The sequence below is a fragment of the Diceros bicornis genome, chromosome 17 (assembly GCF_020826845.1).
Source record: "Diceros bicornis minor isolate mBicDic1 chromosome 17, mDicBic1.mat.cur, whole genome shotgun sequence".
Classification (NCBI taxonomy): domain Eukaryota; kingdom Metazoa; phylum Chordata; class Mammalia; order Perissodactyla; family Rhinocerotidae; genus Diceros; species Diceros bicornis.
In genome coordinates, this window is record NC_080756.1 from 8190884 (window position 1) to 8215347 (window position 24464).

General features: G+C 38.2%; 1 long non-coding RNA gene across 1 annotated transcript in view; it reads right to left on the reverse strand.

Annotated features, from left to right (window-relative positions):
- Nucleotides 1–14346: 14346 nt before the first annotated feature.
- The window catches only part of LOC131415858 (uncharacterized), a 40443-nt gene continuing 30325 nt past the window's right edge, over nucleotides 14347–24464 (reverse strand). The window contains exon 3 of the long non-coding RNA XR_009222521.1: nucleotides 14347–14445. This is a non-coding gene — a long non-coding RNA (uncharacterized LOC131415858). The remainder of the gene's footprint in view (nucleotides 14446–24464) is intronic.

Genomic DNA, 24464 nt, shown 5'->3' on the forward strand with positions numbered 1-24464 from the left:
AATGTGAAAATATTCTAAAATATTAGCAATGTTTCTATCCAGGTGGTGACATAATATCCATTTATATTTTTCTTTGATCTCTTATGAGTTTCCCATATTTAAAAAAATAAACACATACTTAAAAGCAGAGTTTCTTTTTAGAGAAAATTAATGCCTCTTTTTGACATATAATTTGAATGGAATTTGCCTTTTGCTTTGTGTATGATTTGTAATACTCTGAAAGCCACATTTCCCCTTCCTTGATATAATTTTGGGGAAGCATCAAAAGTTGAAGTCCATCCAGAGCAGCTGAGTGCACGATCTTGGCGTGGTGCAGTACCATTTGCTTTGAATGTGTTTATGTTGTAATGCCAATCTGGCAGTGTAATGCTGCCACTTTGGTGATCTTGGCTTAAAACAGAGGATTGTAAACCGAAAAATTGTACTAAGAGAGAGAAAAATAAACAAAAACACCCCTCTCACACTGTGGACTGAACTTAATCGATAATGTGGAAAGGGGTGCTTATGATGACCAGTCTTCTCTATTATTGCCCTGTCACTCTCTCTAAACACTAAAAATGGCAGTGGTGGTAGTCAAGGGTGACCAAAGACTGAAATACACTAGAGCTTTGGGGCCTATTTCCACGTGGAATCCCTTAAGTTTTCCCCATAGGGCTATTTACAATGGATGTGTGAACCCATATGGTCACCACATTGCCACTCAGTTTTGGATTTTATACTAACTCCCTAAATTTTGTTGTCAGATTTGGACTGCAATTCAATAGCTCCAAACCTGTATTTTCTGCATTTTTGAACTTTTGTTCATCTGAATGCTAAGAGTTATTTCAACTCGAAGGATGGATAATATGTGAGTGGCAGGATGCTGCTTCAGGAGAAATCAAATTGAATTTCTTCTCAGGATCAACTGAAGGTTCTATTCATCACCTCTTATAAGATAACCTTGAAGTTTGAGGGTGAAGTGGGGAATTTTTTGTAGGGGTATACACTGAGATTTACATTTAAGCCATATGAACTACAGGGGCAGGAGTTAGGATCAGTGGCTTGGAGACTTGTTCTCACTTTGTTACCCAGTCCCACTTTGGACCCAGTCCACGCAGTTCTTGTAACTGTTGCCTTCGAGAATCAATCACATTTTACTTGAGAGGTTGATTCCTAAGGGAATTTCTTCTCTCACCTTGCAGTCATTTTTGGTTGATAGACACACTCACACACACACACATATGGGGAATACTGCCTTTCTTCTCTTACTCATCTCATTTTCTGTAGGAAATTATAATTTTGGTTGTCCGTTAGTCATGTCCTTCCTGACATTAAAACTTGAAATGTTTGCTATATTAATATATTATTATTGTTATTATTCTCTACTATTTCTCAATGTGTTTCAGTTTTGAATATCGTTACACCTCCTCTGTTACATGGAATGAATAATTCCATTCCTGGAACAATCCTATAAATAGACAAATATGATTTAATGGTTAATCTAAGCATTGTCTTGGATTTTAATATTTAGGGGAAGCCATGTAGAGTAGTGGAGTGAATCTTCATTTGAAAGTCAGAGTATCTGGCTTTTACTGTTATCTTTAATTATGACAACCCCAACTAACCCGATGATATTAGCTCTTCCAAAAAGTTTGCAAAAGTCAAAAAAAGATAAACAAAATAATTAATCTGATTAATTTTTGGACCTCACTGAAGTTTATTGTCTTTTAATTGCCAATGAAATTTTAGGAATATACAGGTCTTGTTATGTTTGCTTTATTATAAGCTGATACTAGTAAAAGCTTTAAGGGGCATAAGGAATGAAATCCTCTCTTTTTCTGCTATGACTATCACCTAAGCCCCTTATTATAATTTTGCAGGCTCCAATTATAGCAGAAAGTGATATATATATATATATCACTTTATATATGTATATCAGAAATATATATATACATTTGTAACCTTCTGGTATATGTGTACTTTTTAAGCATTTGATGGTAGTATAGAGATAACCTCTCCTCATGGAGCCAAAGAATAAGATAATCAAATTAAACTCTTACTTTAAAAAACGCATGTTTTCTGAAAAATTTGTGCATAAGTAGTTTATGATCCCTAATGACTAAGTTTTAATTAAGTATTTGGAAAGAGTGGCCATCAATATAGGAATGAATAGTCAGGTCAGGGCCAAAGATTTTCTGATAACTACACTCAGTATTTTTTTTAGAATTGGATATTTTAAACATTCCCAGTATTATTTTTGTATAGTATCTGGAGTAAGGAGGTTCTGTCATTGAAATTACTCTGATTTTCAAGATTCTGCCATCGCTCTCCTGCACACCCACTCACCTTATTACTGATTTCGCAAAGATTTTACCTCTCTCATTACCTTCTAGAGAGTGATTGATGACTGTACCCTCGCAGTCCCTTCTCTTGAAATAAGGGCAAGCATGTAAACTTGCCCTGCTGTTTTTTTCCGGGGAAAGTAGGAGGTTATACACCCAGGAATAATTTCCGTGAGTCAGAAATGTGATGGAGATGTTGGCAAGTGTGGGAAGGAGATTTGAGTCTGAACTGAAAACGGCTTTAATGAAGAGATTTCTCTAGGATAGATGGAGATTTCACAATTGACTTCACAGTCAGTAGGGCACATTTCCACAATTCTCACATGAATAGTAAAAGGTAGCAGGAGACGGCAGCCATTTTTCATGCCAGCAGAATCAGTACTCAGGCAACCTGGTCACAGAACTATTTGTAGAAATCACTTAAATATTTATTGAGGGTTCACCATGTGTCAGGTATTATGCTTGGCAATGGAAATAATCATACATAAAATATGGTTGCTGTCCTAAAGAATGTACAAACTTGATGGAAAAAAAATGAAGGTAAAGACATCATAACATACAGTTGTTGTGCTGCCAGGACATAGAATGTGAGTATTTTACATATCGTGTTCTTTAGCTCCTTCAAACTGCTAATGATGTTGAACAGGAAGGTCTTTTTAGTTCAGATAATCATCAGAAAAGTATAATTCCTGGTAACGAGGACAGAACGTACCTTCCCTCTATCTCCCTTCCAGCATATTTGACTAGACTTAAATCTCTAGCAAGGGCAGGGGCTGAGCCTGCTTTGTTCACAGCTAGAGCCCAGCACAGTCACTTGCACACAGTAGATGCTCAATAAATATTTGTTGAGTAGTATTACTGAGGAAAAGAGGTTTGGGGTCTAACTCCCAATTTAAAGAGCTTCTCTTTTACTACTTACAACATTTTGTAAGGACTTTCAGAACTGGGGCAGGAGTGCTGTAGAGAAGGGGTACTCATGGGAGATGATGGGATAAGAGATTAACCTATCATTGACAGAATATATAAGCTAACTTGTATAAACTTCCTGACATAACAAGTGTTAGTAAAACACGTAACGCGTGTCTTAAATTCCAAGCACTGAGACAGGGCCCAGAGGAAAAATATCTGCTATCACCTAAGGCAGACACCCCAGAGCACAGAGAAGATGAGTGCAGCTCTCCATGGGCAGGTGGAGGGGATAGAAATGTACATGGTATGGGGTCTGACAGCTAACACTAGCTGTTCTAGCCACCACTTCCCATGTCATGACTTTGCCCAACTAGGTGCACAATTTTCACATGAGCTACTCTAAGATAGAATAGCTTCCCAGACCTCTTTCCAAATTGGAATTTTGTTTTGAGAGTCTATTTTGTTGCTTATCTGGCTACACGTCCAGAGATACTGTGGACCAGTCTTATCACCATGAAGAACTGTTTTTCTTCACTGACACAAAGTGAGCTTGGTTGAGAAGTTGTAAACCTTTCCTTTTCTTGTTTTCTTTATGCCACAGAAATAGGAGTAGGAAAAGAATAGATGCATAAATGATCTTTGTTCTTGGATTTTAACTGGACAGAGTAAAATGGTTTACTACTGAGGAAGAAAGTAATAGAAAATTAATTAGAGCTTTGAAATTTAAACCCAAGACATAAATAGATAAAACATTTAGCAGATGAGTGGCCAAACACAGAACACCCAAGTCATAAAGACAATAGCAGAAATCAGCCATTTCTAGGCTTATATAATATAGTGCATTATTAAGATAACACTAGTTGCTATAATAGATAAAACCTCAAATTTCAGTGGATTATCACAAGTTTATTTTTCTCTCCCATGATGTCTGAAGAGGTATTCCTGATAGTGGGTGGCTCTTGTCGTACTGATGTAGAAACATCACGTTTCTTCTTGTGACTTTACCATTTTCAACCCATGGTTCACAAGGTGGCCCTCAGGGTCATCACCCTTCTAGACAGTCAGAAGAGAAACAGAGCATGGAGAACCACTTGTGGAAGGTTTTTATGAGTGTGGCTCCCTGCCTGCATTCCATTGATTGGAGCTTAGTCACAGGGTCACATCTCATTGCCAGGAAACATAATCTACTCCTGTGCTCAGGAGAAAGAAGAGGTGGGTTGGTGAACAACTGGCTTGTCTCTGCCCCAGACCAGGCACTTAGAGTAAAACTTCAGCGATTTTAAAAAGTAACATTGAGGATAAGGATCCAGTGATAAGAAAGTAACATCTCTGAACAGACTTTTAGAAGACAAGAATTGTGTTTAAGCCACAGGAGAAGATCAGAATAACTTTGACAACATAAGAAGAGAAATCCCAGCTGGACTGGTGCCGTATTAGGTTAAAGGTTTTCATCATTCCTTAATGATCTTTAACAGGATTAGTATCATAGCCCCACTGCATGTATAGCCCTTAAAAAAATGTTTTCGTATAATTGTGGTAACTAATGTGTATATAATTTTTATTCCATAGTGAGGAATGTCATTCTTAACTAAGTATTTTGCTGTCCATACAAGGTTCAGAGTTAAATAACCTATATAGGTTGATATATAGATGGGTGGGATCCATAAGACAATTTCATTTAAGATTATGGCAACCAGAATGGGAAAATTTGGTCAAGCAGCCCCTTTATAATTCATGCTACTTTCAAGCTTCCACAGAGGCAGGATTGATTTAGCCTTCAAAGAAACAAAAGGAAAGACTGTAGACAACAAACTGTGCCAGAGCTTGGTAACAAAAAAGAAGTTGGCTTTTATCATGTGAACGAAGATTGGATGAGCAGGTGAATGGGGATCAGTATGGGAGTAGGAAATCAAGTGGCAGGTGAAAGAACATGAGAAACATCACAGAGTTGTGACACTGCATGCCTAGCAAGTTCATATAGGAAACTAGCCTGGATTTGAAGGTGAGTAACAGGCTTGGCTACAGGTTCTTAATCTTATTAAGGTATTGCAACAGTTCAGTGTAGAGTTGGTAGAAGGGTTAGGCTTGACTCAGGCTGATAAATGTAGTTATATAGTTTTGGAATATAAGAGCCAACCTGGAATATATTAGATGCTTAATAAGTATTTGTTGAATCAAAGAATGACTGAATCTGATGAACAAATCATAGTAAGATGTGTCTAGGCGACAAGATATGCTTGAAGTATATTTATAGCCAGGCCAGGCTATGTACAAAATTTATTCCCAAGGGAGAACATCCAACAAGACCTAGATTGGCTGTCAAAAATAGCCAAGAGCAGAGCAGCAGGACTATGCAGAGAAACTGAGGCAGGAGTCCAGCCACTGTAGACAGAATGAAGGTAGGGTTAACTTAGTGGGTTTCCAAGTTACTGAGGCTCATGCCAGACACCGGATCTTCAAAGAAACATGAATTTCCTCCTTGTTAATATCAAGCCTGCTATGACCACGAATGACTGAAGAATCAGACACAACTGATTCTGAAAATAAAAGGTCTCATTTATAGCATCTGGGAAGGACTATGGGCCTCTCCTTTAGTTTCTAGACTATAAACGCCGTGTGAACGTGTGAAGAATCTTTGATTCTCTATTTTGTATTCGATCACATTTATAAAAATACCTAGTGCTAAGTATCCAATAAATTATGTTAATTTACTTAGGTCTTGAAAATAGAAATTGATTCAGTCTATGTAAGGGGTATATTTAAAAATAAATAAGCTAGAGTTTCAGGAAGATACAGTTCTGAGAGTAAAAAATGACAGATCTAATATTGTCTGTAAATGGCAGGTGTGCTTCCTGAGAGCATTATCACTTATGACAATAAAGCTTCTCCACACCCAGCCCCCCATCCAGAGAGTTGAGGGCTGAATCAACTTTTCTGGATAATAAGCTATCTAGTTCCTCCAAAATCTATGTGGTTCCACTACAGGAATTTGGATAGACCCCAAATTGCAGATTCTGACCGTTGTTTCCAAATTCATATCCAACCTAAAATAATATATTATGCTAGCTTCCCCTTTCACTAGTTCCATCTCTTACTGTGCCACCATTCATTTTCCTTGTCTCAGTTTTACTCATCTTTAGCTTTTTTCCATCATTCTATCCCTATCTGTTCAAGTTCTAGTCAGTATTCCATTAAGATGTCTCTCAGGTCTTCCCTTTCTTCAATTTATGTGCCATTGTCAGGCTTCAAACACCTCTTGCCTAAATTCCTACAACTATCTCCTAGCTTAGTCTCCTTTATTCTGGTCTCCCAATCACCAGGGCCTGCTGAATACTTTGTGTGTATAGTGTGTTTAAACTTTATTTCAAAATTTAAAAATATATCTCCCAAGCCCACAGCAAACATCATACTCAATGGTGAAAGGTTGAAAGCTTTTCCTCTAAGGTCAGGAACAAATCAAGGGTACCCATTCTTACCGCTCCTATTCAACACAGTACTGGAAGTCCTGGCCAGAACAAGCAGGCAAGGAAAAGAACTATAAAGCATCAGAATTGGAAAGGAAGAAGTAAAATTGTCTCTATTTGCAGATGACATGATTTTATTCATAGAAATTTTAAAGACTCCACCAAAAAACTATTAGATCTAATCAACAAATTCAGTAAAGTTGCAAGATACAAAGTTAACATACAAAAATCAGTAGCATTTCTATATGCTAACAATAAATTATCTGAAAAAGAAATAAAGAAAACCATCCCATTTACAACAGTATCAAAAACAATGAAACACTTAGGAATAAGTTTAACCAAGGAGGTGACAGATCTCTACACTGAAATCTATTAGACATTGATGAAAGAAATTGAAGAAGACACAAATAAGTGGAAAGATATCCTGTGCTTATGGATTGGAAGAATTAATATTGTTAAAATGTCCATACTACCCAAAGTTATCTATAGATTCAATGCAATTCCCATCTAGATTCCAATGGCATTTTTTACAGAAAAAGAAAAAAAATCCTAAAATTCGTGTAGAACCACAAAAGACCCAGAATAGCCAAAGCAATTTTAAGAAAGACAAAGCTGGCGGCATCATACTTCCTGATTTCAAACTATAGTACAAAGCTATAATAATCAAAACAGTATGGTACTGGCATATAAACAGAATTAGACCAATGGAAGAGGATCAAGTGCCTTGAAATAAACCCATGAATATATGGTCAACTTATATTTGATAAGGGAGCCAAGAATACTCAGTGGAGAAAAGACAGTCTCTTCAATAAATGGTGCTGAGAAAATTGGATATTCACATGCAAAAGAATGAAACTGAACCCTATCTTACACCATTCACAAAAATTAACTCAAAGTAGGTTAAAGACTTGAATGTAAGACCCCAAAGCATAAAACTCCTAGAAGAAAACATAGGGAAAAATTTCCTTGTCATTGGTCTTGGCAGTGATCTTTTGGATATGACACCAAAAGCAAAGGCAACAAAATAGTAAAGTGGGACTACATCAAACAAAAAGCTTCTGCACAGCAAAGGAAAGCATCGATGAAATGAAATGGCAAAGGAGTGGGAGAAAATATTTGCAAACCGTATATCTGATAAGGGGGTAATATCCAAAATATACCAGGAACTCATACAACTCAATAGGAAAAATATAAATAATCCAATTAAGAAGTGGGCAAAGAACCTGAATAGACAGTTTTCCAAAGAAGATATTCAGATGCCCAACAGGTACATGAAAATGTGCTCAAAGTCACTAATCATTAGGGAAATGTAAATCAAAACCACAGTGAGAGATCACCTCACTCCTGTTAGAATAGCTATCATCAAAAAGACAAGAGATAAGAAATGTTGCTGAGGATGTAGAGAAAAGGGTACCCTTGTGCCCTGTTGGTGGGAGTGTAAATTGATGCAACCACTGTGGACAACAGTATGGAGTTTCCACAAGAAAATTAAAAACAGAACTACCATATGATCCAGGAATTCCACTTTTGGGTATATATCCAAAGAAATGAAATTGTCATCCTAAAAAGATATCTGCACCCCCATGTTCACTGCAGCATTATTCACAATAACCAAGAAATGGAAAGAACCTAAGTGTCTATTAACAGAAGAATGGGGAAAGAAAATGTGGTGTGTATTTACATGTATATATATAACACAAACACGCACATATGTACACTTTTATACACACACACACTTGAATACTACTCAGCTATAAAAAAGAAGGATATCTGGGCCGGCCCGGTGGCTTAGTGGTTAAGTGCGCATGCTCCGCTACTGGTGGCCCAGGTTTGGATCCTGGGCGTGCACTGACGCACTGCTTCTCCGACCATGCTGAGGCTGTGTCCCACATACAGCAACTAGAAGGATGTGCAACTGTGACATACAACTATCTACTGGGGCTTTGGGGAAAAACAAGGAGGAGGATTGGCAATAGATGTTAGCTCAGAGCCGGTCTTCCTGAGCAAAAAGAGGAAGACTGGCACGAATGTTAGCTCAGGGCTGATCTCCCTCACGAAAAAAAAAAAAAAAGAAGGATATCTGCCATTTGTGACAACGTGGATGGACTTGGGGACATTATGTCAAGTAAAATAAGTCAGACAGAGAAAGACAAATACTATTTTATCTGTCTTATATGTGGAATCTAAAACAACTGAACTCAGGAACAGAGATCAGATTTGTGGTGGACAGAGGTGGAGGGTGGGGAAAATGGGTGAAGGTGATCAAAACGTATTAACTTTCAGTTATAAGATAAACAAGTTCTGAGAATTTAATGTACAATATGATGACTATAGCTAACAATACTGTTTGATATATTTGAAAGTTGCTAAGAGAGTAGATCTTAAAAGTTCTCATCACAAGCAAAAAAAATTTTGCAACTATGTGAGGTGATGGATGTTAACAAAACTTGTCGTGGTAATCTTCTCACAATATATACATGTACCAAATCATTATGTTGTATACCTTAAACTTACACAATCTTATATGTCAAATATATCTCAATAAAATTTGAAAAAAACGCAAAAACAAAACCTCCTCCAAAAAAAATTCTCCCAAATATGACATAGTGTACAGGAATTTTGAGTTGGAAACATTACAGATCATTTAAAAATTATTTTTATCTATCAAAGTTTATTTATCTGAGAGTAAAGAGGAGTTTGGTAGGACCTATGGCTTATTAGAAATACAGAGCCTCAGACACAACCCAGACCACTGCCTCAAAATATGCATATTGACAACGTCCCCAAGTGGAACTTATGCATATTAAAGTATGATTAGCACTGCATGTAGTCCAATTCTCCATTTGGCTCACATTGGAATCAGTTGGTGTGTTTTAAAAAACACTGATGCCTCAGCAAAGGAAACCATCAAAAAAATGAAAAGACAACCTCACAATTGGGAGAAGATATTTGCAAACCGTATATCTGATAAGGGGTTAATCTCCAAAATATATAAAGAACACATACATCTCAACAACAAAAAAACAACCCAATTAAAAAATGGGCAAAGGACCTGAACAGACATTTCTCCAAAGATAGACAGATGGACAACAGGCACATGAAAAGATGTTCAACATCATTAACTATCAGGGAAATGCAAATCAAAACTACAATGAGATATCACCTCACGCCCGTCAGAATAGCTATAATTAACAACACAGGAAACAACAAGTGTTGGAGAGGATGTGGAGAGATGGGAACTCTCATACACTGCTGATGGGAGTGCACACTGGTGCAGCCACTATGGAAAACAGTATGGAGATTTCTCAAAAAATTAAGGATAGAACTACCATATGATCCAGCTATTCCACTGCTGGGTATTTATCCAAAGAACTTGAAAACACCATTGCATAAAGATACATGCACCCCTGTGTTCACCGCAGCATTATTCATAATAGCCGAGACTTGGAAGCAACCTAAGTGTCCATCAAGGGACGAATGGATGAAGAAGATGGGTTACATATACACAATGGAATACTACTCAGCCATAAGAAACGATGAAATCCAGCCATTTGTGACAACATGGATGGACATTGAGGGTATTATGCTAAGCGAAATAAGTCAGAGGGAGAAGCTCAAATACTGTATGATCTCACTAGTAAGTAGAAGATAAAAACAAGAACAAACAGACACGTAGAGACAGAGATTGGATTGGTGGTTACCAGAGGGGAGGAGGGGAGGGAGGAGGGCAAAAGGGATGATTAGGCACATGTGTGTGGTGATGGACTGTAATTAGTATTTGGGTGGTGAACATGATGTAATCTATGCAGAAACAGAAGTATAATGATGAACACCTGATATTTATATAATGTTATAAGCCAATGTTACTGCAATAAAAAAATAAATTAACAATTAAAAAATAATAAAAAAGAAACACTCATGCCTAAGTCCTGTCTCACGCATACAAATTTACTGTATCTCTTTTCCCCCAACTTTATTGATATAATTGACATATAATAATGTGTGAGTTTAAATTGTACAATATGATGATTTGATATATATATATAGTGACATGATTACCACAATAAGGTTAGTTAACACCTCTATCACCTCACATAATTACCTTTTTTTTCGGTGAGAGTTGAGAACATTTAAGAACTCCTCTCTTAGCAACTTTCAAGTATATAATACAGTGTTATTAACTATCGTCCCCATGCTATACATTAGACCCCCAGAACTTGCATCTTACCCTTTGACCAAATCTCTCCATTTCCCCCACCCCTCAACCCCTAGCAACCACCACTCTACTATTTCTAGGAGTTCACCTTTTTTAGATTCCACATATAGGTGAGAACATACAGGATTTGTCTTTCTCTGACTTATTTCACTTCTGCTGAATACTTCTTGATTACACACATTAAAACTACTTTTATAACGTCATTCCCCACATTAAAGATATATGCACGTGTTCTACTTTTTAATTCACCAAATTCAAGCTGTTCTGTCTGGGAGTTTTCGATACAACTGTACCCTTCCCATCTATCTCATTTCCCTCTATTCCTGAACCCATATCCTCTGTGGGTTTAAAAACGTCTTATACTTGTGTAGCATCTTAGAGTTTAGAGGAAGCTTCAGAAATCTTCTCTTTCTTCTCACAATAAATAAAGTGGCAGGATTATGTCCATTATATAAAGACCCCAAAAGCAGTGCAGTTTTGCCAAGGTCATGTGAAACAGCAAATGGCCAAGCTCGTTCCTCTATATGTGACTCCTGATATGTGTCTTTCAGAGATTCTGTTTCTCCTCTACCTTTCAAAATTTTACCTCTTTCTTTGTGCTGATATCTATAACTAATTTAGCCTGCGCTCATCCCTTTGGTGAATTAGTTGAATTAGGTAAATTTCATGTATTTTAATTTTATTTTTAAGGCCAGAACATTTTACAAGCAGAGATTATGTCTTATTTATTTTTTTGAAATCATTAAGATATCTTTTATAGTATGCAGCCATATTTTGTGGTCAGTAATTTTGGCTAAGTTGCAATGAATCAAACACCTACCATGTACATGGCTGCATGCTGAACTCAGCAACTGATGAAAAGGTGATCCTTGCCCTTGAGGAAATTTTAGCCTATTGTGGGTTGGGGGAAATAAAAGAATTACACAAATAACTCTAAATTAAAGGGCGTAAGAAAAGTTCGGAAACTGAAGTACATTTCAAACGCTATGGGTATTCAAAGGCGGAAGAGATACCACAGTTAGAGGAATTAACAAAGGCTTCATGGTTTAAGCTACATTTGAAATGGTCTTTGAAAGATGATTAGCAAAATAAAGTGAGATGGTAGATTCGAAATTTAAAATACCTGCAGACATAAAATAGTATTAATATTAAACACATAATATAAGTTAGAACTGAGAGGCTCAAATCATTTGAAAAGAAAATGGAAATGTTTAGTATTAATTTATTCACTTTTTCATTCATTCATTCATTTGACAAGAGTTTATGAAAACCAAAAATATGCTCCCTACCTTCAGGGGACTCAAGATCACTAGGGGGAAAAATTAATCCAAAGAAATAAGTACAATACATTAAAGAAAAGGCTAGAGTAGCAGTGTGTACAAAGCACTCTAGGAGCACTGTGGTGAGAGCCACTATGTCTGTGTTCCAATCACCTAAAATGAATGCTACAGTGAGAACTAGGTGGAGTTGGTAATACAGCCGTGTTGGTTCATTTGCATTTCAACTCTCAGGATTGGTGGCTTAAATTAATTTATTCGGAGCAAGTTGAGTTCTCTAGGCAGACAGGTTGATGTAGTGCATTTCATCATTTTGCTAGCACCACATGTTCTCTCTCAAAGTGGAGGAGGAATTGAGTGCATAGCTCGGCGGAGCTGTTGTCTTGGGCTTGTTAACTTCTTGGATGTAGCCCATGAACATTTATGTTTGTGTGAGAGAGTCACGAAAATATCTGTAAATGAATCAAATCAGTGGGGTTTTCTCTGAGTGAAGACTTGGGGAGCAAGCTTTCACTAAAAGGGTCTCCTGCGAAAAACACTGTGTGAGAGCTGACTGAATTTATTTGAAAGTATAAGCAGTGGGTATAATAAAAGCATACAATTATTGAACAATTTTGTCATTTTGTGTTAATTTAACTGGAGTAATGGAATTCAAATGAAGCTCTGTGCTAATTTTTTTTTTTTTCTGGCAGGTATGCAATATCTGTTTTATATAAATATATGGTAAACTCAGCAAGAGATTCTATTAAATTCTTATTGGTTCTACTGTGGACTGGTTTCTATTTTCTTGTTGAATATATAAACAATTTCAGGCATATGTCTCCCTTACCTGTAAGCAGTTTACTAAATAGTCTGGACCAGTGAAAACACCTTCCATTCCAACTTAACCCCAAATAAGCAAGTGTAACCACAAGGACTGCTGGGAATAGAAAAATCCTGTGTTTTATAGTTAGCAACTGTGTTAGCAACCACTATTCCTTCAGGATTCCTGCAGACTCACACCGTCCTTGATACTATTTTGCCAAGTGACGGCAGCTTGTTGTTCTTTTGTGTGTTGTTAGAGGTAGGTCTGCACTGGAACTAGTAACGTTAGTGTGGCAGTGTGCCTCGATACAAGTGTCATTGTTCAGTAAGACCTTGACTTGCTTCTCATTCAGCCAGCTAACTGCCCCGAGGAGACTTTGAAATCACACAAGATAGGAATGAGATTAAAATAACATCTGAAAGAAAACTTTAGAAATACCACCCAAATATTAACTATCCCTTGTAGAAACAGCTCCTTGAGGTACGCCCTCCCCACATCCTTCCTCCTGGAGTTAGGGAGGTGGCTCAGCAAGATCGTTACAATAAAAAGAGCTTAGATTTTGGTTTCACACTGCTGGCGTGTTAAAAGAAAGGGCCTTAGCCTGTGTTCTTTCACAGTGTTTAATGAACTGGTATGTCTACAATCAGTATAGAGAAAGGTACAAAATATACCTGTAAAGTTATATTAGCAAGTTATTAGCCATTTGAAATGACTTAAGGAGCATGTTGAGGTAAGATCAATGGGATGACACAGTGAGTGCAAGGCTTTTATATGAAAAGCAATTCTGAAACATAATTGCTAATAAAAGATCTATTAATACTGTAAAATACACTAAGGTTCACTCTGGGGAGTAGTAAGTAGGTGTTAACTAGAAAATTGGAGGCTCAAATGGTATTAGGAACCCTAGCAATATTCCCTGCCTGCCCTGTAGAATGCCCCATGTTACATGTGCTTGGTGATAAATTTCAAGGTAAAAATATATTTTAAAGGAAATTTAAAACAATTTTTTTTCCTTTTTCAATTGGACCCCATAAACAGTGTAATTTCAGAACCTCTACTCTTGTGGCCAGGAACGCAAAACACTGGAGACAGATGGATGGGGAGGGCATATAGGGTGTGTGTATGCACGTGTGTGTGTGTGTGTGTGTGTATGTGCAGAGGTGATGAGTGCACTCATGTGGGGGTGTGTGTGTGCGTGCGCGCGCCTGGGTTAAACTGAGGGAGGGTCTTTGCAGCAGCATGATTTCTTTCACACCTCACACTGCTTGTTTTAGATGGTTTTTCGTGTCTGGTTTCTTTGAAAACACTGCAGGCGATTTCTCAGTTTGCTTTATGGCTTGCGGGTCTACTATAGTACCAGGATTCTAGGAAACGTGATTTTCACCCCACAACTTCTCAGCAGGGTCTGCCTTGTTATGTCTCCCATCCTCTACCTTATGGAGTAAACCTCCAGCTAAAAAAAAAAAAGAAACAAAACGAAAAAAATAAAGCAAAGGGAAAACCTAAAGCAAAAACCATAACAAACTGATGGATTATGCTAACTTTATACACTTGAGGGTTTAATGCAAATATTAAATTAAAAACATCTGCCAATTGGCAACTTTTAACATTTTACTGCTTTAAACATTTCCTCCCATGACTTGTTTCATTTTCTCTTTGAGATCTCTGACCTGTCAAATTTCTTCTCTAGTCTCTGTCCCGAAATAGATCATGTATTTCCACAGCCAAAGATCGGAAGATTAAGTAAATTCTCCTCGGTACTGTTTCACTTACCTCTTGCTGCAGTTGCCTTTACTCACATCTCACATCTAACATAATGAAGATTAAATATATTTATTCCTGAAGAGGATGGCTAATTTTTTCCAGAGATTATCAGAAGCATTGCAAATACAAATACTAATATCTATGTATGTGAGATTCTTTATACAAGTCATCGCATTTCATCTACTTAACAACAGTGGGATGTTCATATAATACCTATTTTTCAAATGATAAAACAACCTCAGAATGATTAGGTAACTTGCTCAAGGTCACCTAGCCAGTAAGCAGCAGAGTGAGGGCATTAACTCGAGTTTGATTTAATTAAGTTAATTTAGTTAATTTATTATTTAACTTCCTGATTCAATTTATTAGCTTTGTGACTTTGGACAAGTTCCTTAACTTCTCATTGCCTTGTTTTCTCATCTGTTAAGAACAAAGTGTTGGTGATAATATAAATTGCTTGACTATACTGAACACATCGTGTTGAATTGCACCCTTATTACTCAGACTCTGGAGTTGCTCTGCGGGCCAGGGCTTCTCAGACTTGACTGAGCATTGGAATCACTTGGGGTCCTGATTACCCTGCAGGTCAGACCCAGTAGGTCTAGGCAGGATCTGAGATTCTGGGTGTCTGAAGGCTCCCAGGTGATGCCAGTGCTATTAGTGTGCAGCTTGCCACCACTTTGTCTCATGTCAAGGAGAGTTACACCTGAATTGTTCATAGAAAAATGGAGGGCAAAGTCTCCCTTCTCCTTTGGGAGAATGATTTGGTTGTGCTATTTTAGCAGGATACTTTATTGAGATATCAGTTTTTGAATTTGTTTTCTGTGCCTCCTATTTTGTGTCCACTCCTCTCCCCTTCAAGGTGGTAGTCTGACCTTTAGCCTTCCTTACCTCAGTGGCCTTTTCAGGGTGGGAAGCAGAACCACGTTGGTGATTTCCTTCATATTAGAATGAAATCCATTTCTTTCTATTTCCTCTGAAATCCTGAGCTCATTAAAAAGATTAAGTGTCTTTAAGGAAGAGAAGTGAGTAATTGTCACTAAAGAAAGAGAGAGAGGAAGGGAGAGAGAGGAGAGGAGAGAATTAGGAGGAGGAGGAGAAAGAGAAAGATGGTATCTCCGACTAGGAGAGTGTAGAGCTTGGTGAGTGCCCAGATGAAGGGGTCCTGTCCTCCATTCGTTGGCAGAGCTGAAAACTCTGTTCCTTTTTTGGTCTAGGAGCAGTAAGGTGTTAAAGAAAAAAATCTCACTGGACAAGATGGGCAAATGTAAGTTGATTTTATTCCAATACTATTGCCAGCAATGGAGGAGAGCACACCAAGTCTGGATACCCAGCTAGGAGGAAACAAGGGTGGGAGAGTTTTTAATAGCTGGTGTGGGTGTGGGTGTGGAATCTTAGGCCACCTGTGTTTGCTAACTGGCCTTACCCAAAAGAAGGGTAAACTCTCGCAGGAGGTGGTTCTATAATTTGGAGCAAAGCACCTGCAGAAGTGAGGCTCCTACCCTTCCACAGAGACTGGGAGATAGGGGCTCTGTCTTCCTCGATAATTATATTTCAAAAGGAAGGCTCCTGGTCCTTGAGAAAGACATTTCTGGGTGGTAAAATTGTTAAGAGACTTTTAAAAAGATTTGCATTTTAAAGAGGCAGAGAAAGAATGTACAATTACAAGTTTTCTAAGGTAAATGTTCTAAGAAAAGGGAGGCCAGAGGCCTTTAATCAGAACAAAAGGTTTAGTCAGGCCTAGGCCAACGTTAGGCTATCTTGGTCAAAGGACCCTGGACTTGAGATGCCTTTATTTCCTCTCTGAAGTTATAATCTAAGACTCCGTCACCTCTTTTCTCCCTCAAAGTCCTGGTGTAAGAATCTCTAAATATCTCTCCCATATATGACCTAATTTACCAGGTCCAGTTCACCAGACGTTGTAATGGCATTGTCCTAGGCTGTTTGAAGGATCCTAAGAGGTAGGTGTTGAAGTATCCCGGGAGACATATCCACATGCCAAGGACATTTTCTTGAAGTCACGGCAATATGTGATTACATGTCAAGCCGAGTGGGACTTGAGGGCCAGCGCAGGCTTTCAGTCGTGTTAGTGGGCTTCCTGAAGGAGGCGGTGACAGGGTTTGATCTTGTCTGAAGATCCTCTCAGTGCCCACTCTTCCTCTGTTGTCTTTTTTTCCTAATCACTTATATAAGTGAAGGTTATCTCACTCTAACTAGTGAATGCCACTCACTTCCAGAATCCCTTTTCTTTTCATTTCTTAACCTCTTTGTCCAGGTTTCCCATCATCTTACTTAAAAAAGAAAAAAACAATTCCTTTGGCTGCCTTTTCTTAAGGGAGTCTCTTTACTCTCCTTTATGCTTTCTATTATATTTAAGGCAGATTTTCTCCAAATAGACAGAACAACATTGCCAACACAGAGCAAAATATTGGGAGTAACATTAGGAAGGAGAAAACTGGATATATCATGCTGAAATTCCTTTATTTAAAAGAGTGTCTTTTACTTGAGGATTCCAAATCGTTAATAAATTGTGGTTTCATCAACACCAGTGGAAGTACATAGTCCATTTATAGAATGATCCAGCTCATTCAAATAGTTTTGGTCAGTAAGATTTGTTTCCAGTAGCAGTAAAAACAACAGCAGTAGCTTTGCATTTTAAAAGAAAGGTGGTTTCTCTACCTTTTAAAAAAATTAATTTGGAGCTAATAGAGAAGGTCTTCCCAAATATTAGATAACATGTAGATTCAGATCTTAAAGCTTTCGTCAAGGGCTCTTTCAATGGTGAGGATTTCCAGGAGTCAGGGGTGACGGCCAGCAGGGCCTCTGCTCACCTCCTCGCCAGTTCTGCTCGCATTTTTAGCCGTCATCTTCTTAGCAATCCCCCCCAACACCCAACTACTTAAACTTAAAACTTTTTAAAGGCAGAAATGATGTCTTCCTAGATATGGTGTTATTAGAACTAACTTGCTAATCTAGCCAATATTTATTCAACTCCTACTTTGTTCTAGGTGTGTTGGGTGTTAGCTATTAATATCAACACTCAATATGTGGAGGACTAAGACAAGAAGACGTGATCAATCCTAACAGAAGAATAAACCCAGTCTCATGGAAGAAGCCCTACACAACAGAGGGGCCAGGCAGGATCTTCCAGAGGTTAGTCTGAGCAAAGAAGATGATAGAGTGATTTGAAGAATTGTCTGCTCTGCAGGGTTGAGTTACTTAAAGGTCTCCGAGGTAACCTGCATTTCAAAACTTTGTATCTGGGGGCAAAGTGAAATATCTCAATAAGGTCAGCTAGGTTTAAATATACTCCAACTCAGCTTACTGGTGAGAGGGGTGATTTGGGGTCAACATCAAATGAAAAGGCTTAAGTACCAGCATTGTTGGATGGGTGTACCTCACAAAGCATAGGAGTTGCCTAAGCTTGCAATTTTTTGTGGTCTTAACTCATACAATGATCCACCTGCCAGCCCTATGGAGATAGCCCAGTGGTACCAGCATGCCTCTTATGGGATTCTGAGCTAACCCTAGACAACGTTGGAAAGTAGGTTTGATTTTAGCCCTACTGCCCCAGGACTCTAGAGATTCTTCCCCCTGCCCCAGATGTAAGGTTAGGATACATCACAGTACAGCTGTCATTAGCATCAATAGGGTGTGGATAAAAGATCAAATCCCACACCTAATAAAGTTATTTCTACTCAAATGGGGGGTGGTGCTACTGGAAAACAAAAATCTGAGAAGCTATGATATTGGGAGTTTGGGTCAGGGCCTGAAATATAAATGGTGGTCTTGCTGTGTTTCCTTTTAAGGCCAACTCTGGTGCTATTTATTTTATAGCTATAAAAACTAAAATTGGAAGTTAATGTAATCGATGTGACTTACAAGTTGTTTTGCAACCGAAACTCCAGCAATCGAAGCCATATACTCTATTAGAAGGGATAGCCTTTTCCCCGTTTCCCCTTTAGCTTGAAAATAGGGAATGAGAAGCACTGAAAGGCATTCAGAGATAATGGCTGAGCTGGAGAATTTTAAACAGGCTTCCAATTTATCAAAGCTGACTTTTCCCATTCCAAATAGATAGGCAGCTTTGTGACACAGAATGAAGAGGAAATGCTCTGTCATAAGCATTCACTGAGAAAACCTGTGCCTGTGAAAGGATATTTTTCCTTAGGGAAATTCAAAATTTAAGTAAGAAATTGCTCTGGGTGGACCCATCAGTAGCGTACAGCGGCATGTGGGCTATTTGTCCACCCCACGGAAGATGATTCTCTGCTCGGGCTGCCATCACCTTCCATGAGAGCAAGACACTTAGATTGCTGCACCTTCTCTTTCAGGTTCGACAAGACATGAATTCACAGACCTACTGTGCTCTACTTGTCTGAGAGCTTCAAACAACTGACATACTAATATACTATCACAACAATTCTCCAGGGGAGTGTAATGTAATGATAATACAGTGACTATTCAATGTAGAGTCTGCCCATGGTCTGAGGACATTTCCTGGTCTGTGACAAGAGAGCTATTCAGTTACAAAGTCAAGTAACTGAGCTTTCAAAAAGTTTTAATTTCAATAAACAAAATTGTTGCACTTAAACTATCATCTGCAACTTCTGCATTCACCTTCCATTTATTCTCTTGCTTTTCCTTTCTATTTCTGCACTGAATGAGAACACCTCTCCCACATTTTCTTCACTTCTCTACCTCCTGTTCTGTTTCCAACCAATCTAACCCTCTCTTAATAGTGCCCACTTTGGTAAATGGCACGGCCACCTACCCGGTTGCTTAGACCCCCAGACTCTGGCATCATGGCGAATTCTACTTATTTTCTCACTTCACAAATCATATCCTTTAGCAAATTCTGTCAATCCTTTTACAGATTATATTCTGAATCTAGCCACTTTTTTTGTGTGTGTGTGTGAGGAGATCAGCCCTGAGCTAACATCTGCCAATCCTCCTCTTTTTGCTGAGGAAGACTGGCCCTGGGCTAACATCTGTGCCCATCTTCCTCCACTTTCTATGGGGCCGCCACAGCGTGGCTTGACAAGCGGTGCGTCGGTGTGTGCCCGGGAGCCGGGCCAGTGAACCCCGGGCCGCCACAGCGGAGCGCGCGCACTTAACCGCTTGCGCCACCGGGCCGGCCCCTGAATCTAGCCGCTTTTTGACCACTTCACCGCTTCCATATATCCAAGTCACGAGTCTCTTACCTAGGTCATTACTAATTGCCTTTTAACTACTTCCCCTGTTTTTATCGTGTCCTACTGTTTCTTCTCAAAACAGGAGTGAGAGCCTTTAAAACACAAATCAGATTGCATTAGTCTTGTGCTCAAAGTTGTTGGTTTCCATGCTATTTAGAATGCAATTCAAGGGTTTTACTGTGGCCTACAAAGCCCGACTTGACGACCTCTCTGTCCTCTCTCCTTCCACTCCTCTTTTTCGCTCATAGCCCCATTGTCCTCCTTGGTGTTTCTCAAACATGAAAAGTTCTCACCTCAGGGCATTTACACGCACTGTTCCCTCTTCCTGGAAGCCCTCCTTTACCACCCAACACCCAGATCCTCACATGGCTCATTCCTCATCCCCTTCAGGTCTTTGGTCAAATGTCACCTCCTCTAACCTTCCTACCTCCTTACCGTATCTAAAATACCCAGGCTGTCCGCCACCCTCTCCGTCCCTCTTCACACCTGCTCTACTTTTCCTCAGGGTGAACATCTCCACCTGCCATTGTATTACATAGCAATTTGTTTATTCTCGTAACTGTCTCTTTCACTGTAACGCAAACTCCATAAAAATGGACACATTTTCTTTTTGGTTCCCCATCTCACACCTGAGATATAGAAGCAGTGCCTGGTACATAGTAAATAATCAAAGAAAAAGTATTGAACAAATGAATGAATGCTACTTTTTCTACATTGATTTATGTTTTTGGAATTTATTGCTCCTGATTAGCTGATAATTTACATCTTTCAAACAAGTCCTTCAAAACACATTTACCAAAAAAAAGACAGAATCATGACATCTGCTTTTTGAAATACTACATTCTAAATGCCCCCCAAACCAAAATAAAATGTCACACATGGAGCACAGCCCGATTAGATTAAATAAACATGGGCTGATGGTCGGAGCAAACTCACGAAGCAGCTATACCTCTATTTCTAGTTTCACTTAGATCACATTCTAGACTACGTCTAGAATCCAATTTTCCATTTTATTCAACGACATGAATCCCAGGATTCCAGCCATCCCTGCTCCCTTCCTCATCGCCTCTCAAACACCTTATCTCACTGCCATCTCGTTCTATCTTCCATTTGGTCCAGTCCACATTCTTGTCATTTCCCTCAGAGGACTTGCTAAGTTAGTCTTCTGATGGTGCCCTGTCTTGAATATTGGAATGTTCTCTTCTCCGTTTCCAGCTAGTCTGAAGTTCTGTGATAGTCTATACAAGATCAGTCTTGCTCACCACTGTATCCCTGTGACTACCGCAGTCCTGGCACAGAAGTGCTCACTGAAGGAATTAGCATCATGACATTTACTAATATATTTCTCTCTTGTAGATTGTATGTCTTATTTCTGCCTGTCTCCTTTCTACAGAGAATATTTAAGGCATAATTCTTTCTAAAGAAAAAGGGAACAAGCTGAAAGAAATGGCGCAAGAATATAGTCCATCTCTCCCTTGACTAAGAAAATGATCTGGAAAACTTAACAGTATTAATCCCTACACCATTCTAATAATGGTGAGTTAGCCTAGTTACAACTGACATAAGGAAATCTTGTAGGTATTAATGCTAATGGACAATTGCAAAGTAAATTGAAAATGTTAAAAAAAGGAAGAACAAGACTTTTTCTCTCATAGCATAACAATGGACACAGCTTTTATTTATTAACCTTGCCTAATAGGGTAAAAATAAATAGCACAAAAATGTAGGCACCTATGAAACTCAATTTCAATTGAGTTTTTTTCAATTTCAAATAATTGATACTTTTAAATAATCAAATAATTTTGATTTTTCAACTTCAAATAAACTTTTTTTAATTGCTTAAAATAAAATACATTTCCAAGATTTCTGAATTTAACTGTACATTCATAAATACCACATTATTACCAGAGAGAATTGGAGGGTGAATTTTAACATTCATCTAATATTTAATGAAAATATAACAAATCTGTAGGAACTTTTTCATATAAATTTATCTGTTTTATGATGCTTCTGTCAGAAATAATCAGGGTAAAGAGACTCTATAAGAAAATCTCACTTTTGTTTTGCTGCCTATTTTCGTGCATTTTTGAGAACATCTTAGCAAAATAAATTTTTTTAACTATTTTGGAAAAAATATAGCAGCCATCTTTAAAATGGGTCGTGCCTTTTCTGGCGGGAATGAAGAGTGATTGTGGGGTGATTAATTTGAGCTTTCGCCTTCCTTTTCATAAGACATAGGTGGTTTTGGGGAGAACTACTTTATTCCAATAGTCTGGATAAAGAATAAATAAAACACACCTGTGGCTCATCCTTAGGAAACTCACTATGTCACTATCTTCTAGAAGCTTCAGGGTGCAGACACTTAGTTCCAACCTGAGAACACTTCCTTAGGTCACTCAGGCTTCCCTTTGGTAGCACTTTTTGACAAGAATTATTCCTCTTATCAAAGATATAAATGAAGAAGAATTGGAGAAAATAGAATTGGGGTGGTTGCTCACCGCATTGTATGTTATAATGGATGTGACAGCCATTATTCCTTACTATATTTACGGTGAGGGCTGATTAATTTAGCATTTGTCATTATACTGCCCTGCACTTTCCCTTTTGTTGCATAATTTATAATTTTCTTACCTCTACTCTGATATTTTCTCCTCAAGACAATATACATTTTTACAAAATTGTTTTTGGCGTACTCTTCAGAAGCCAGCACAGAGTCAAAAACGGGTAGTAGTAATAATAATAATAATAACAATAAATTAGCTAAATACATAAATGAATGGGAAGCATAAGAGAAGATATAAGTGTCATTTTTAGTAGCCCATAAGAAAAATCGCTGTCTAGGACTTTGACTGGGAATTTTTCCTTTTTTATTGTAAACTTCAGCAAATATAGTAAATGCACTAACAGAACTTTCCTGCCAGACTTTTTTATTTGCTTGGGTATCACTCAGGACCTGACTTTGTACTTGTAGCTCACGATGCTTAAGATTATTTAGTAACTAGTATAATGACATTATTGGTAACCAGGTATCTGTTTTCTGGGGTTAGCTCCATGAGGCAAATAGTCTGAGTCTCTATTCCTGTTCTGGGTTTATCAGTGATGGCTCACAGAAGTTAGTCAGTGTAAGGGTGTCTCATTCCAGTTGCAGAGAGAATGATCTAAACTGGGATTGATTTGAAGATGTAAATTTTATGTCCAGGAATAAATTTTCTCATTCTTCCATTTATTCATTCACAGAAAAGTAGTAATGGACAACTAAGTGTCCTCACGCTAGGCTAGACTCCTTTCACCAGTGAACATGATACTACACCTCTTCCTAAGGAGTTTGCTGCCTTTTGAGAAAAAAAAAACTTGTAAATGAATGATGGTCACTTAAATTTGATGGTATGGGTTCTTTGGATTAAGGCTCCAGGGGAAAGAGCCTTGGCTTTGGAGAGAGAAAACACTAGGTTTGGAAACTGACTGTAATGACTTAGTTTGTGAGATTGAGCAGGTTGTATAATCCCTCTGAACGCCTGTGTCCTGACGGACCAGCTTTCAGGGATGATGAGATTAAGTGTGTAAATCACAGGCGCAGAGAAGAGGGCTAACCACCCCAGCCTTGCTGAGCCCTCCTTATCTGCCCCTCCCTGGGTCCGGGTTGGGGGAACACGAGAGAAGGGAGTTAAAAAAGATAAGGAAAGGAAGGGAAAATGATGTGGCTTTCCTTCGAAACAAATGATACTCACCAATTTTACCTACATCTATTTTGGCTAAATGAATAATCACTTAAAGTCAAAACTTCTATGGATCTGGCGACAAGTTCTGGGAGGTTCAAGAGTTACTGTTGAGGATTGTCATATAATTACGATGCCTACATTTATGTCTGTGTTTAGGATCATGTTTGCCCCAGATGAAGGCTGAATGCATTGTGATGTGCTGTATGAAAGAAGGTATTGAGGTAGCTCAGAGGCCGTCAGTGGGAAACTGAGTGCTCGTGACACAGAAAGCAGTACAAGCCCACCAAGTGCAAAGAACCTGCGCCAAAATGGTACCATATGCAAATGTTGTGATCAGAAGTATTACAGTAAATCTAATTTGTATAGACCAATTTATAATACTTCATTAGCAGTAACTGTGGTAGTAAATATGAAATGAGTAATGCTTTTCCCCATTCCATCAACCATTGGATTATAATTCAGTTTAATGCTAACTTGAATGAGAAAGTTTTCAGGGTTATCAATTGACTATTAAAACTGGCATTTGAGAACACACTTGATGGCCGTGATTTGTAAGGGGTGATTGTCTGAGTTTTCTGAAATAGCAAACAAAAATAAGAATTATGAATGTATTCTTACCAATCATGTTTTTGCAAAAATCCATTTTCTGAATTAATATTATTAAGTTAAAACTGAGAAATGTATTATATATAGAACTAGACCTGAGGCTCCATCTTTCAACTATTAAATCCCAACTTTGGCAATTTAATTCTAGTGATACGACATCATCCATCACAGTAAATAAAATTGTAACT